At 38.8% G+C, this 12201-nt stretch overlaps 1 protein-coding gene across 1 annotated transcript in view; it reads right to left on the reverse strand.

The window, feature by feature from the left end:
* The window catches only part of si:ch73-181d5.4, a 29262-nt gene that overhangs the window by 12280 nt on the left and 4781 nt on the right, over positions 1-12201 (reverse strand). The gene's annotated exons all lie outside the window — the stretch shown is intronic.

A 12201-nucleotide genomic window follows, 5' to 3' on the forward strand; every position in this document is an offset into this window, starting at 1 on the left:
ATGATGTTGTTTAAAACAGAAATGCTTGTTAACATTGGAGTAAAACGGGCATGTATTTGGAATTTCTCAATTGTGAAATAAATAAAATCCAGGTATCCAATCTAAGTAAATGCAAGTGAATAAATCTGTAATTGATTTAATCAGAAAATGATGATACATAGGAGCAACAGAGCTTATATCACAACCTCCAGAATTAAAAGAAAATAGACCCAAGCTCCTCGGATCTCTGCTGGCATGGTTGTGGAAAGTGTGAGCCTGGATTCATATGTTATGGCAGAAGTGTTTCATTCAATCTCGGTAATAATAAATATAAATCTCTCCCCATGTCCTCTGGTTTTTTTTGTTTAGGATATAGAAAGAGGAAAGGAGAGAAGAAAGGAAAATAGTAGGCCTTGTCTTCATGGCTGCTTATGGAATGATTTTGTTAAATTGGAAAATTCTTAGGCCAGAATGTTTCTCAATAGAAACATGGTTACTTGAATTCTCCAATCTTCTTGGTATGGAACAAATAGCTGATGGGATAAGTGCTATAACATTTTGTGAAAAGTTTCTTCACTTTGGTTTTTCCATATTATACATTTTCATATATTCCTCAAGATAATGATTTCAATTACTACCTATGAGCCACTGTACTGTACACCCCCTTTATGTTACATGTTGCGGTGTATTGTGTCATTGTAGGTTTTTGTACTTTTCGTTGCCGTTTTTGTTATTGTTGCAGTTGTTGTGTATCAATCAGATGATGTTATTTTTTGTATGTCGATAATAAATACAAAAGTATAAATAAAAAAATAAAACAAAATCTGAAAAAAGGAAATAATGATACGTAGGATTTAAGCCAGTGATTTTTGACTGCAAATGACAACCTTATTAATGAATACATGTGTATCTTTTTTTACTGAGTTTTTATATTGAATACTGGAATGTTCAGATTTATATTGATCCTAAAAAGAATTTGCTCCAACTTGTTGGATCATGTAAAGGTGATTCACACAAAACTTTAAACTACATTTAGGTTGTAGTTTAAGTCTGCATTTCTTAATTTCATCATTATCATCATCATCTCGGGAAGTTACTGCCAAAACCTCTGAAGCATTTTTACACCACTGTTATTAAAATAACTAATCTTTTAATTGGCTTAATTTAACCTGTATATCACAAAGGACATCATTGATTGTGGATGATTTATCAATTAATTAATCTCCCAAAAAACTGAAAGTAAAGGGAACATAGATTTGCCAGCGCTGACATGTCTGCCCTTGTTTCTTTTATCACTCAGTGAAAAGGTGAAGTGCATAATATCGCTGCCCCACAGGGAATAAGATCAGAGAGCAACACATCCACAGCTGTTCCTAGTCACCTGCAGAGACCTTCACTTAAAAAAAATATATAATTTGTTAAACTTTTTGGCAATTTTCTCTGAGAGGTTGAAACAACATTCACCATCTCAGTATTTTTTTTAAGGTTTGGAAGATATGAGTGTGGGTGTTTAGTATTGGTTTGCTGAGGCAGCGCCAATATATTAAGTTGTGATATCCACACAGACACATAGTTTTTATGTATGTGGAGGATCATAGACACAAAACAACATAAATGTGATCAGTCAGTCTCACTGCCAGTGAGTGTAAGTGACTATTTGGTTCTTTACGTCAGCCCTGTGATATCCTAGTGACCTGTCCAGGGTGTAAAACGCCTCTCGCACTATGTCAGCTGGGACAGGCTCCAGCCCCGTTATCCTCCAAGGAGATAAGCAGTGCAGATGATGGATGGATGGAAAAGCAAAATCTTGTCTGCTGCCAATTTCTATAAAACTCTACAGTGGCAAGAAAAACTGTGTGAACTCTTTGGAGATACCTGCTTTTCTGCATTGGTTCTAAAGTGTGAACTGGTCTTCTTCTAAGTAAAAAGCATTGACAACCAATATGCTTATACTATTAATAATCTATTGTATCTTTATTGAACACATCGATTAAATAATCCCATTTTAAGTGGAAAGAGTATGTGAACCCTTCAACTGAACCTCGAACCTCGATGGCTTCATCCATAGTCTCATCTGTCCACAACACATTTTACCAGTAGCATTGCAGAGTAACTGTTTCTTTCGAGAACAGCAGCTTCCTCCATGGTTTCCTGTTGCTCCATTCAACCATGCACAATGATTTCCATATGGTTGACTGATGAAAAGAGATTCCTTTAAGCTTTTAGTTGTTTCACTGGGCTTCATCATTAATTGTTCTACATAGTTCCTTTGACGCATTCAGTAACGAACCCACTTCTCCATGTATAAACACTGGACTGATCAATATGTAAACACCTTGAGATGACAGCTTCATACAAATCAACTCTCAAAATGTTTGTTTGGTTTGTAAATCAAAGTAGCTCCAACCTTTAACCAGCTCTAATCTTGTTTCATTGATTGGACTCATTGTTTTTTAACTCCTGACTCCAGATAGTTGTTGATCTAATCAGCTTCAGGGTTCACAGACTCTTTTCCAACCAACATTGTGAATGTTTGATTGATGGGTTCAATATTGACAAGATTGTAATTCAGATAAAGATCTGAACATACTTTATGATAAATGTGTACATAAATGCGAGTGTAAAAAACTGATGTTGAAGCCTCCATGTTGAAAACGAACATAATGTGGGCTCACATACTGCACAGGCACGGACATAATGGTGCAAGTTATTTTTGATTCTGTCCTGTGAGGAAATTCATCCTCTGCATTTAATCCCTTCAAACTATTTACTCAAAGTGTGCAGCCACCGTGCAACACCTGGAGACCAACTCCAGTTCTGACGCCAGTGGCTCAGTCGAGCATGTCTGGGCAACAACAAAGCAACAACGAGAAAACCCTACACAACCACTGATCCAAAGGGCCATGACTTGCTGTACACATTCTTGTGATGAGGTGTAAATTCATAGCCCTTTGGAGTGAGAAGAATACAATGTGATAGAGCTGATGTGAGCTGTCCACTCACACCAAGTTTTTGTGTAGATGCTTGATTAGTTTCAGAGCCACGAATTGAGGCTGAGTTAAAGTCTGATTCCTATGAACTTCTTAGACTTCCTGGGCAGGCAAACAGGCTGGGGCAATGTCAATATACACATACTTCAAGAAATAGAAAACCTTAACAACAGCAATGCATAAAAGGAAGTAAGTGAATGATCCAGGTTCAGTGAGTCATCTGAAGAAATGTCCTTTTTCTGCTTTAGGCCACCGATGAGCAGGAAGCCCAACATGAATTAATAAAAACTTAATACTTATTAATGAAGGAAAGAACAAATATTTAAGTGAGTCACTTTCTACACACATTAGGAAAAGAATCAGGGTCCTGTACTTGTACTTCAGTATGCTTGTGTGTGTTTGTGTGTCAAAGTGAGGAAGAAACGTGCATTTGTCTCAGTGTAGATGTGGTTTCAAGATAAGATGCCCTGTCAGTGTTCAATCATAAAAGATCTCATCACATCTCTTTAAATTGTTGGGAAAACACATTCTATACAATGAAACTACTGTAAATAATCATACAATAATTTGTATATTCATTTGGGGTATTTCATGGGGTTTCCATCTCTACACACTTTTGTTATTTCTGATTTCATATATGATCAAAGTCTCTACATTCACAATTCTGACGTAAATGGTCCATGATCACTCTTAACCACCGTTACCTCCAGAATGTTCCAAGGAGATTCAACTGAAAGTTTCCATCAACCACCACCTGCCAACTTTACTGCCACCAGCGTCAAGACTCCAGGGGCACGCTGTCCTTTCTCTTATCTTAGCATGGACCTTTCTTTAATGAGGAGGCATCACATCAATGTAGGCTAATCAGCAAAGCCTCTATTAATAACTACGGCTATACACTTCCAATTACATGTCTGGTGAGCATGAAATCAGACGAGACTGTGAAACAGAGTTTAGAGCATCAATAGCATCTCTCTAACATGCTTTGTATCTGAAATAAGCTCACGATCAACCACAAACATCATATCTGTACGATTTCATTTTTATTGTAGCACTGTTCTGTTTTTCATATAACTTCCGCCCCGAGGCTGCTCGAGGCAGCCATTTTATCCTCAGCACGATAAACTCTCCAGCGCCATAAAAGTCCTCATCTCTTCTCTGAGCAACTGTTCACTTAAGAAGCAATCTCAGGGGCCGAGATGCTTCATAAATCCTGAGGCTTTTCTTCTTTTCCTGAATTTACACATTTCTGGAGAAAATCTGTAAACCCAATGTAACTCACTGAATTTCACCAATATGACTTGGGAGCTTTTATATTGCAGCTTTGCAGTCCTCTTCTTTCTGATGACATCTCACAACTACACCTTGTTTTGTGAAATTTACCAATAGGAATTTCCTTGACAGTAGTTTCTTAACCTGGTTTCAGATTCATGAAACACTGCTCATAACTTTGACTGCTCAAGATTTCTTTCAGAGAAAGGAAATGGAAGTTCAGTCTGAATATCAAGTCTGCACCAACAAACACTTAACGTACGTTTCTCTGAGCTCTAAACTATTTTCTTTTGCACAAGAACAAACTTAACATTTCACTTAACTTCCCTGAATCAAACTCCAAAGTCGTTGCAGCCATGGATCAATACCTGGCTTCAGAATGAATCACTGTACCAACCATCATGGAACACCATCATAATCTTGCTTGTCAGGTAAGACAATCGTTCATTGTGAGCATGGAGGTGAGAGAACCTCCAGGTGAACCAGGGAGAGGTGACTGGCACAGCTGAGACAAGTTGGCCAATCAACTCTCGCTGGCTTCAAAAGGCAGCAGCGGAGACACATGGGATAAAGACAGACACACAAGGAGAGCCTGGAAGAGGCTGAGCTTAGAAACCTGAAAAGGCTGTGTGGGACAAATTAAGTTGAGTTTGTTGAGTTTATGTTTACACTGTGTGAAGACAATAAAATGCTGAAAAGCTACTCATTCGTCTCTGGCTGTGTGTGGGAGCCCCCGGTGGCCTCGTCATATGCCACAGTGGCGCCCACATGCTCACTGTCATATATATCAATTCTTTTTTCAGAGCTCATTCAACAGATGAGTAACACATTTACTTCACATCTTGCATCAAAAGGCCTCCTGAATATGTCTCCTGTGACCTGGTCATCAGATCTCACTTCCCCGCTCTATATGCAAATGAACACGTACATCATTTCTGCTTAAGAAGACCAAAATGAAGTTGTTTTTGCCCGTCAGACTCTATAGAAAGTATATTTGTGTGTTTTGGTCTGAAAAGGAGAGAAAGAGGGAGAGAGCGAAGCCAGGAGTGGCCGAGGGAATCAATGCGCCTAGCTTTACAATAAAAAAAGATGTTACTCAGTTGAAAACAAAATAGAAAATCAGTATAGAGTGGCCAATGTTCATATCGTGGAAGTGTCCACAACTAAATCGATGTATGCACTGAGAAGTATAAAAATGTCTGAGTTGTGAAACTGTAGCAGGTCAGAGGATGGCGGTTGAGTAGGAGGTCCCAGGACATATCTGCATTCACACTGCTAAAAGAATGTGGCCACGTGTCCTCAGTGCATCTTGGGTATGTGCACATGTACATAGAGCTGTCCACTTGTTATTGGATCCCATCAGCTGTTAATACCAGGTCTGAACGAGGTCCCAAAGTCTGAGAAATGTTGTAGTGCGACAGTATGAGCACATCACTGAATGATATATGAATCCACCAGGCTCAAAAGAAAAGAAAAAAATTATACTTATAACAGCATTAAGCAATTCAAAAGTAGTATTGTGCCTTATTTACTGTGTGATGTAACGAGGTTGTAACTTTTCCACATTCTTGAAATTTGCCTAGTTTAAGTTTTATTTGCTGACATTGTGATCCTGTATGTCTGCTCTCATTCCATAATAAGGGAAATCCAAATATCATTTTGGGCAGCTTTGATCTTTTGCTTTGAAGTCAACAGATGGCATCATGGTCCACATATTGACAATTTCCCTCAACCCATCTCTGTGTTTGCTCAGTTGCTTCCATGTATAAAGGGAAATATGTATGTATGGAAATATGTTTATACACGCAAGCACACATACTGCTTATTACATATGTATAAAGGCTATGTACAGTTGTAAATGGGAAAGTGATTGTACAAAAATATATTTACACTGCAATCTTTTTGATGTTAAAAAGAAACCTGCATAATCCCTCACAAGCTGTGAAATATCCATGGAATGTCAGCTATGCATTCTCTGTGGCTGCATGTTTTCTGTTTAGCCAGTAGAGGGTGCTCGTGTTTTACAATTAAAAGCCAGAGACAATGAGGTAATGAAATGAAAGCGTTGAAAAAGACACGTGTAGGAAACTCACGCTTGACAGCCGTTACAGCTGTTAAGATGCAACAGAGAGCCACAATTGATTCACAAGCTAAAATTTAAATAGATTTGAGCTAAAAACCTGACGTTGCTGGCATCACTTCTTATAGTAAATACCTGTCTTGCTCAAAGCTAAAACTGATCAGTTTGAATTAAACCTAAGTGCAGAATTGAAATTATCATCCCAGACCTCAACATTTTTCCACCCAGATCATTGGAAATCAAATCACAGAAATCACATGTCTCTCTCATGCCAGTTACACTACGTCATGTGATCACACGGCACTCAAAGTCACCACAAGGGTCCGACTGTTCACTCTTAAAAGAAATTTAATTTACTCCAACATAGATATTAGTTCATCAAGAATAAATCCAATTTGTTTTAATGACCAACTACTAGCTAAAAATAAGTTAGCTTTAAGATCTCCTTAATACTGACATCCCGTGTCATGTATATTAATAATAATAGAGGTTTGTGTATGAGAAGTAATCCCTGACATGACAGTACCAAACCATTAAAGCATCATGTATGAGTGGATTAGACATTCGCAAGAAGTATGAATAATAAAAAGGCCAGTGTACCAGTCCTGAAACATGTCATCAGTGTAGTGGGGTGAAACTTTCAGACACCTGTTTGTTTCAAAGGTTAAAACAAGAAAGGAAACAGCTCTCAGTGAGAGTTTCACTCAGACCATGTGGAATACACATGATACAAAACCAGTAGATTCAAGAAACAATTCGTCAGTTGGGCTTAAATTATTCCACCGAGGTGAGACTGTATCAAGACAGTGGACTTTCCCTTCCAGTGACTTCAGACCAGTCACAGCCCGGCAAGGCTTTTACAGACACATAGGGCACCATTGTGTGCTTGTGTTGTGTGACGCAGCACATGATGCACCAGGAGTCAAGTGTGGCAGGATTTCGACTAAATTCAAGGAACGAAGAGAGATGACAGAGAAGACAAAAAGATGTTGTTCACTGGAAAAACTCCGGCTGAGGGCCCTTACTCCCTTTGCTCCATCTTTAAATCTAAATTATGTGGAAATGAGTGATTATCCGCACCCAGGTCTGATCAGCCTGTTGTGGGTTTGCCTTAGAAGAGGGTGTCTTTTGATTAAAAGGCTGTTGACGCTATCCGCTGGTGGTCGCTAACATCCGCTAACATCTACTGGTGATTGGTACCTTTGTATTTAGAGCGGTGCACTTTTTATTGGATCATCCAAGGTGTCTGTTAATGTCAGGTATGAACAGGGCTTTAGTATCACATACATTTAAAGGCGGTTTTAATATTTTCCCTTTTCTATATTGTCATTATGGGTCATATGTTTAAAAAAGTCAAAAGGTCTGATTTGTCTTATGACACTGAGGAAATTACCTCAAAAGAATGACATTTGTTTTAGATTTTTATAATGATAATTACAGTTTAAGCACCCACACCCATATTTGTTTAAGAGTTAAGTTATTTTTTGATGCATTACCTCCCACTAATAGTGAAAGTCAGAAAAACAAGTGTGACCATGACTGAGGGCTGCTTTCAACTCAGATGTAGGCAAAAAAAATTAAAACTGCAATGCAATGCAATATCATGCGTTGTAGGAAAACACGTCAAAGAAGTTTCTAATATATGATGAAGAAAACTCTCATTCCCATGACTATCCATCAAGTCCTCTAAAAGAAATCTAAATGTTTTTATGTGCATCGTAGTTTTTATTTTTAGATAAAGTTATGAAGGCATAGTCAGTTTGAACATGTGTAAAAATTTTATAAATTAGTTTCCAGAGGCGATGTGGAAATAGTGTTTATACTGATGGAAAAAAGTATGTTTGAAAGAAGTGTTCAAAGTCTTCTGCGTTATCACCAGAAATAGTAAGGCACCAAAACGTACAACTTGACATTCACAATGAGGATCACTGGGAGTACTCTGAGGTACAGCAGCAGAATCATTCATGTCGGCTTAAAAATATCCTAATTTTAAGTCAATATCGCTAGGAAACAAATGCCACTGCACTTTGCTTCCTGAGTTGATGTCATGTGTTGATGAAATTGTGCAGCGACGCCACCCCTCATCAGGAGAAAACCTCTGTTCACCAGGTCCCCTCTGCCCTGTGGACTGCTAGTTAGCAGATGCTGTCTCAGCCTGCAACATCCCCTGACCTCAACCCCACTGAGAACCAGTGAGGCGGGCTGTAACACACAGCTGGAGACGTGACCTCTGTCCGCCAAGAGCCAGAAGCTTAGTCAGAGGTTTCTCCCGAGAAGTCTCAGCACCTCACAGCTGCACATTCAGAGGCTCATTGGCTCCACGAGGTGTCGACTAGAGGCGGCTGCGACAGGGGATCACCCAGGGTTCTGATGGACTGCTGGTAAACTGATGAAATGTGGTTCTTTTTTTGGACAATGTCGAGAGAGATATGCTGAAAGTAGTGTTAAAGGAGTTTCTACTAAAGGTTCAGGTTCAGTGTGAATCAGCAAAAGTAACCGTGGGCCACTGGAAATATTTGCTGTTTTTGGGGTTGGTTGATCAATGTTTTTGATCATAGCAATAGATAGAGCAACCTTCTGGACGAACTTTAGCTACTTTTCATAGAAGTAGTTTGGAAGGAAGACTGTTTGCACTGAGAGACAAAACAGTCTTTTCTGGATAATACCCGGAGGAGCTGTATGTGTCAACACAAAAGTGTGAACCAGTTGAACTAGATAACAAACAGATTTTCTCCCGTCAGCTACAGAACACGGTCTGTGTAATGTCCGACTGAGTGGATGTGCACCAAGAGAAAAGCTTGAGCTCTGACACAAGGCAGAATGAAAATACAATGTGTTGACCTCACAGGCCTATTTTACAGCAGATACTTAGACATGTCAGACACTTGACAAAAGTTATCACTGAAGTTTGAATTTCATAGAATGTTTCAAATGCCAATATAGTTGACTAGTACAGGAAAGAAGAAGCGGATCATGATTTAATGCTCCAAGAAACATATACTATTGACGTGATTGTATAAATGTATAGAGAAAAGTTGAGATTTTGCTGCTATCACTTCAGATACCGAAGTTAAAGAGGCCCTGTGGAGTATCCTCTGTGTTATTCACCAAAACACAGGAGGTCAAACGGGTGCAATGCATTTCCTTCCTTATTAAATGTGCATAGAAATGTTTTAATAAATGCAGTAAAGGTTATAACCAAGCTTGTAATATTCTTCTTCTCTGCCTTTGCTTATGTATTGAAGCCTATCTTGGCCCATTAGTCAGAGGAACCGTGTGAAACCATTGTCTCATTTTCGTTGCAGTTTCAAACTAAGCTGGAAACCCCTCAAAAACAGTTCCTATAAGGCTGCTCGGTCAAAAACTCCCAGGGAACATTTAACATTTTGTGTTTTTACGTGTTTTTCTTCTTTCCTTTTTGTGTCGGGTTATGAGTCCTTTACAGTTGCTCACAGGGCAGTCGAGTCTGAAGTTACATCTGACTTATGTCAAGTTTTGGACTTTTGAAATGAAGTGAGGAATAACTACCTTTGCCAAGGAGGTTATGTTTTCACCCATTGTTTGTTTGTCTGTTTGTTTAATGGTTGGTTTAACTGTTAATGTAATACACAAAACTAAATAAACCTATATTCACCAAACTTGGTGGAGGGCCTGGGAAGAACCTATAACATTTTAGTGTGGGTACGGATTGAGGAGCAGATCAAGGATTTTTTTTCACCATTTTCTTTAACCGTTTTAGGACAAATAAATAATTTAGATCGGAGCAGTCTTTCTTCTTTTATATTTCTACTGCAAAAACTGTACATTTGTGTGCAAGATTGTTTGGCCTAGGAAGAGGTATATGGTTTACTAAGGGCCATTCTAGGTTTTTGATTATTTTTTTTTTAGACCTTTTAGTAATCCAGAAGTGTGAACCATTGTATTCTGCTTATATAAATCTGCAAGAAAACCTAAAAATGTAAAAATGCCAATCTAGTGTGTTGTATTTACCTTCATGCTTTATGCACTTTTAGTGAAAGTAAGGTGGAGTTGTTCTGTTGTTAAAATCTGCAATTCTACACTAGTTAAAAAAAAAGAAAAAAATCTACAGAAACCACAAACATTCAGTTTTTTAACTATTATTGATAATCTTATTGTAAAATAACATGTTCGCTTCTGATTGTGTTCGTCTGAATATGAGGAGGCACATGTGAGTGTGTGTGTAAGCAAGTGAAGGGTGATAGGGGTTCAAAATGTCAGGAGCGTGGGTGTATTCATTCTGTTTGATCCATAAAAAGTTAGATCAAACAGATTTCCTTAAACACTAAACCTTGTGTTACTAAAAAGAAAGTCTCATAATTCCTTCCTTTCTAGACTTTGTGTGTATGTATGGTGAGCAGCAACAGTTTCTTCCTTTTTCGCAGAGGCTCAGAGGAATGGAGGATTTCACTGACGGAGGCCCGCTAAAACTTCCAATCACATCTTCATGGAAACGAGCCCACAATTCTCCTTCTGGCTGTTGGGTGGAGTCCGGGTGGAACGTCTTTCTAGCACCTGCACGGGTGAATCCTCAAGTTCTCTCTGTACCAGCAAGAAGTCCACTCCTGCTCCAGTTACCAGACGCCCAGTCCCTAGTCCATCGAGATGCTAACCAATCTGGTATTTGTGTGTCTGTACCGACTAGTCCAAAAGTGTGTGTCTGTGTGTTGAGTGTTGATGATTACGACACTGTTAGTTGCAACATCAAGAGACTTGGTGTAAAACCAAGTTTACCAGGTAACTCAGACCTGGTAGGTTGTCTGAACACGAAATGGGGACAAGGAAGGTTGTAAAATGTGTATGTGTAAGCAATGAAGTGCATTTCCTGTATTAGGTGCAATTAAAAGTTCAATTAACTTTCGGCATGTTTTATGCAACTGCCATCAAAACTACAAGATACAGGAGGCCTCAACAAACCATAAGGTTTGGGTATAGCGATGTCAAACCAGTGTATTCACTGGTACTAAAGAGTTGTGAAGGGTTTGATGTCTCCGCTTGATGATGAAAACTGTAGGCATCATTTATTTTTCTACATTTGACTGACTTTTCACATCACGTCAAATCGTCATCAGCATATTCTATGATTAGTGTAGCTTTTCTTTTTAAAATCATCTTTCCACAGTGGCATGTAAAGGAAGTTGAAGAGTTCAAATGTTATGGAGAATCGGATTTTAAAGTTGATTCTTGAAGCTTCTTGAAGACAAAAATGCAAAAATCAAGGTGTTTCCATTGTTGAAATTATGTGAAATGTTGTGTGATCCTCTTCCAGTTGACTCTGAATTGACCATTTGCACTGCTTGTTATGGTGAAAAGCGGAACCTCAACCTTGATTCTCAGGTCACTGAAGTATTATTCAAACTCTTCAGTGCAGCTGAGTTCATCGAACGAATCATGTTTCCAGAATAAGAGACTCTTACCAAAGGGCTCATTGTGTTAAGTGTTCCCCATCATCCTTCTGAGTGTGGTTGTCATGTTGTGTTTTCAGTGAGCTTGCAAAAGACCTCGGGCAAACTGAACATGGCAATGGTGTTTGAATACATGGATACTAAACGTGGTAAAACATCCTGCCTACCCAGCACTACCATACACACTAGTGTATTCGGTATGTTGCTCATTTAGCAATTTCCAGTTACGAGACGCGTGTAAGTGAGTGTGTTTTGTTGAATCCTGACTGAAGACTGTTTCAGCAAAACACTTTGGACATTTCGATTCAAATACTACAAAAGTGAACATACTTACCCACTTCTGACCCCTGCTACTTGTCAGCCATCCCAGAGAGAGAGGGTATGTGTATGCGTGCTTATGTATGATTGTGTAACATACTGCATTAATTCAAAGAGGGAGGAAAATCTATAATGCCCA

This window comes from Hippoglossus hippoglossus, chromosome 7, assembly GCF_009819705.1.
Source record: "Hippoglossus hippoglossus isolate fHipHip1 chromosome 7, fHipHip1.pri, whole genome shotgun sequence".
NCBI classification, from domain to species: domain Eukaryota; kingdom Metazoa; phylum Chordata; class Actinopteri; order Pleuronectiformes; family Pleuronectidae; genus Hippoglossus; species Hippoglossus hippoglossus.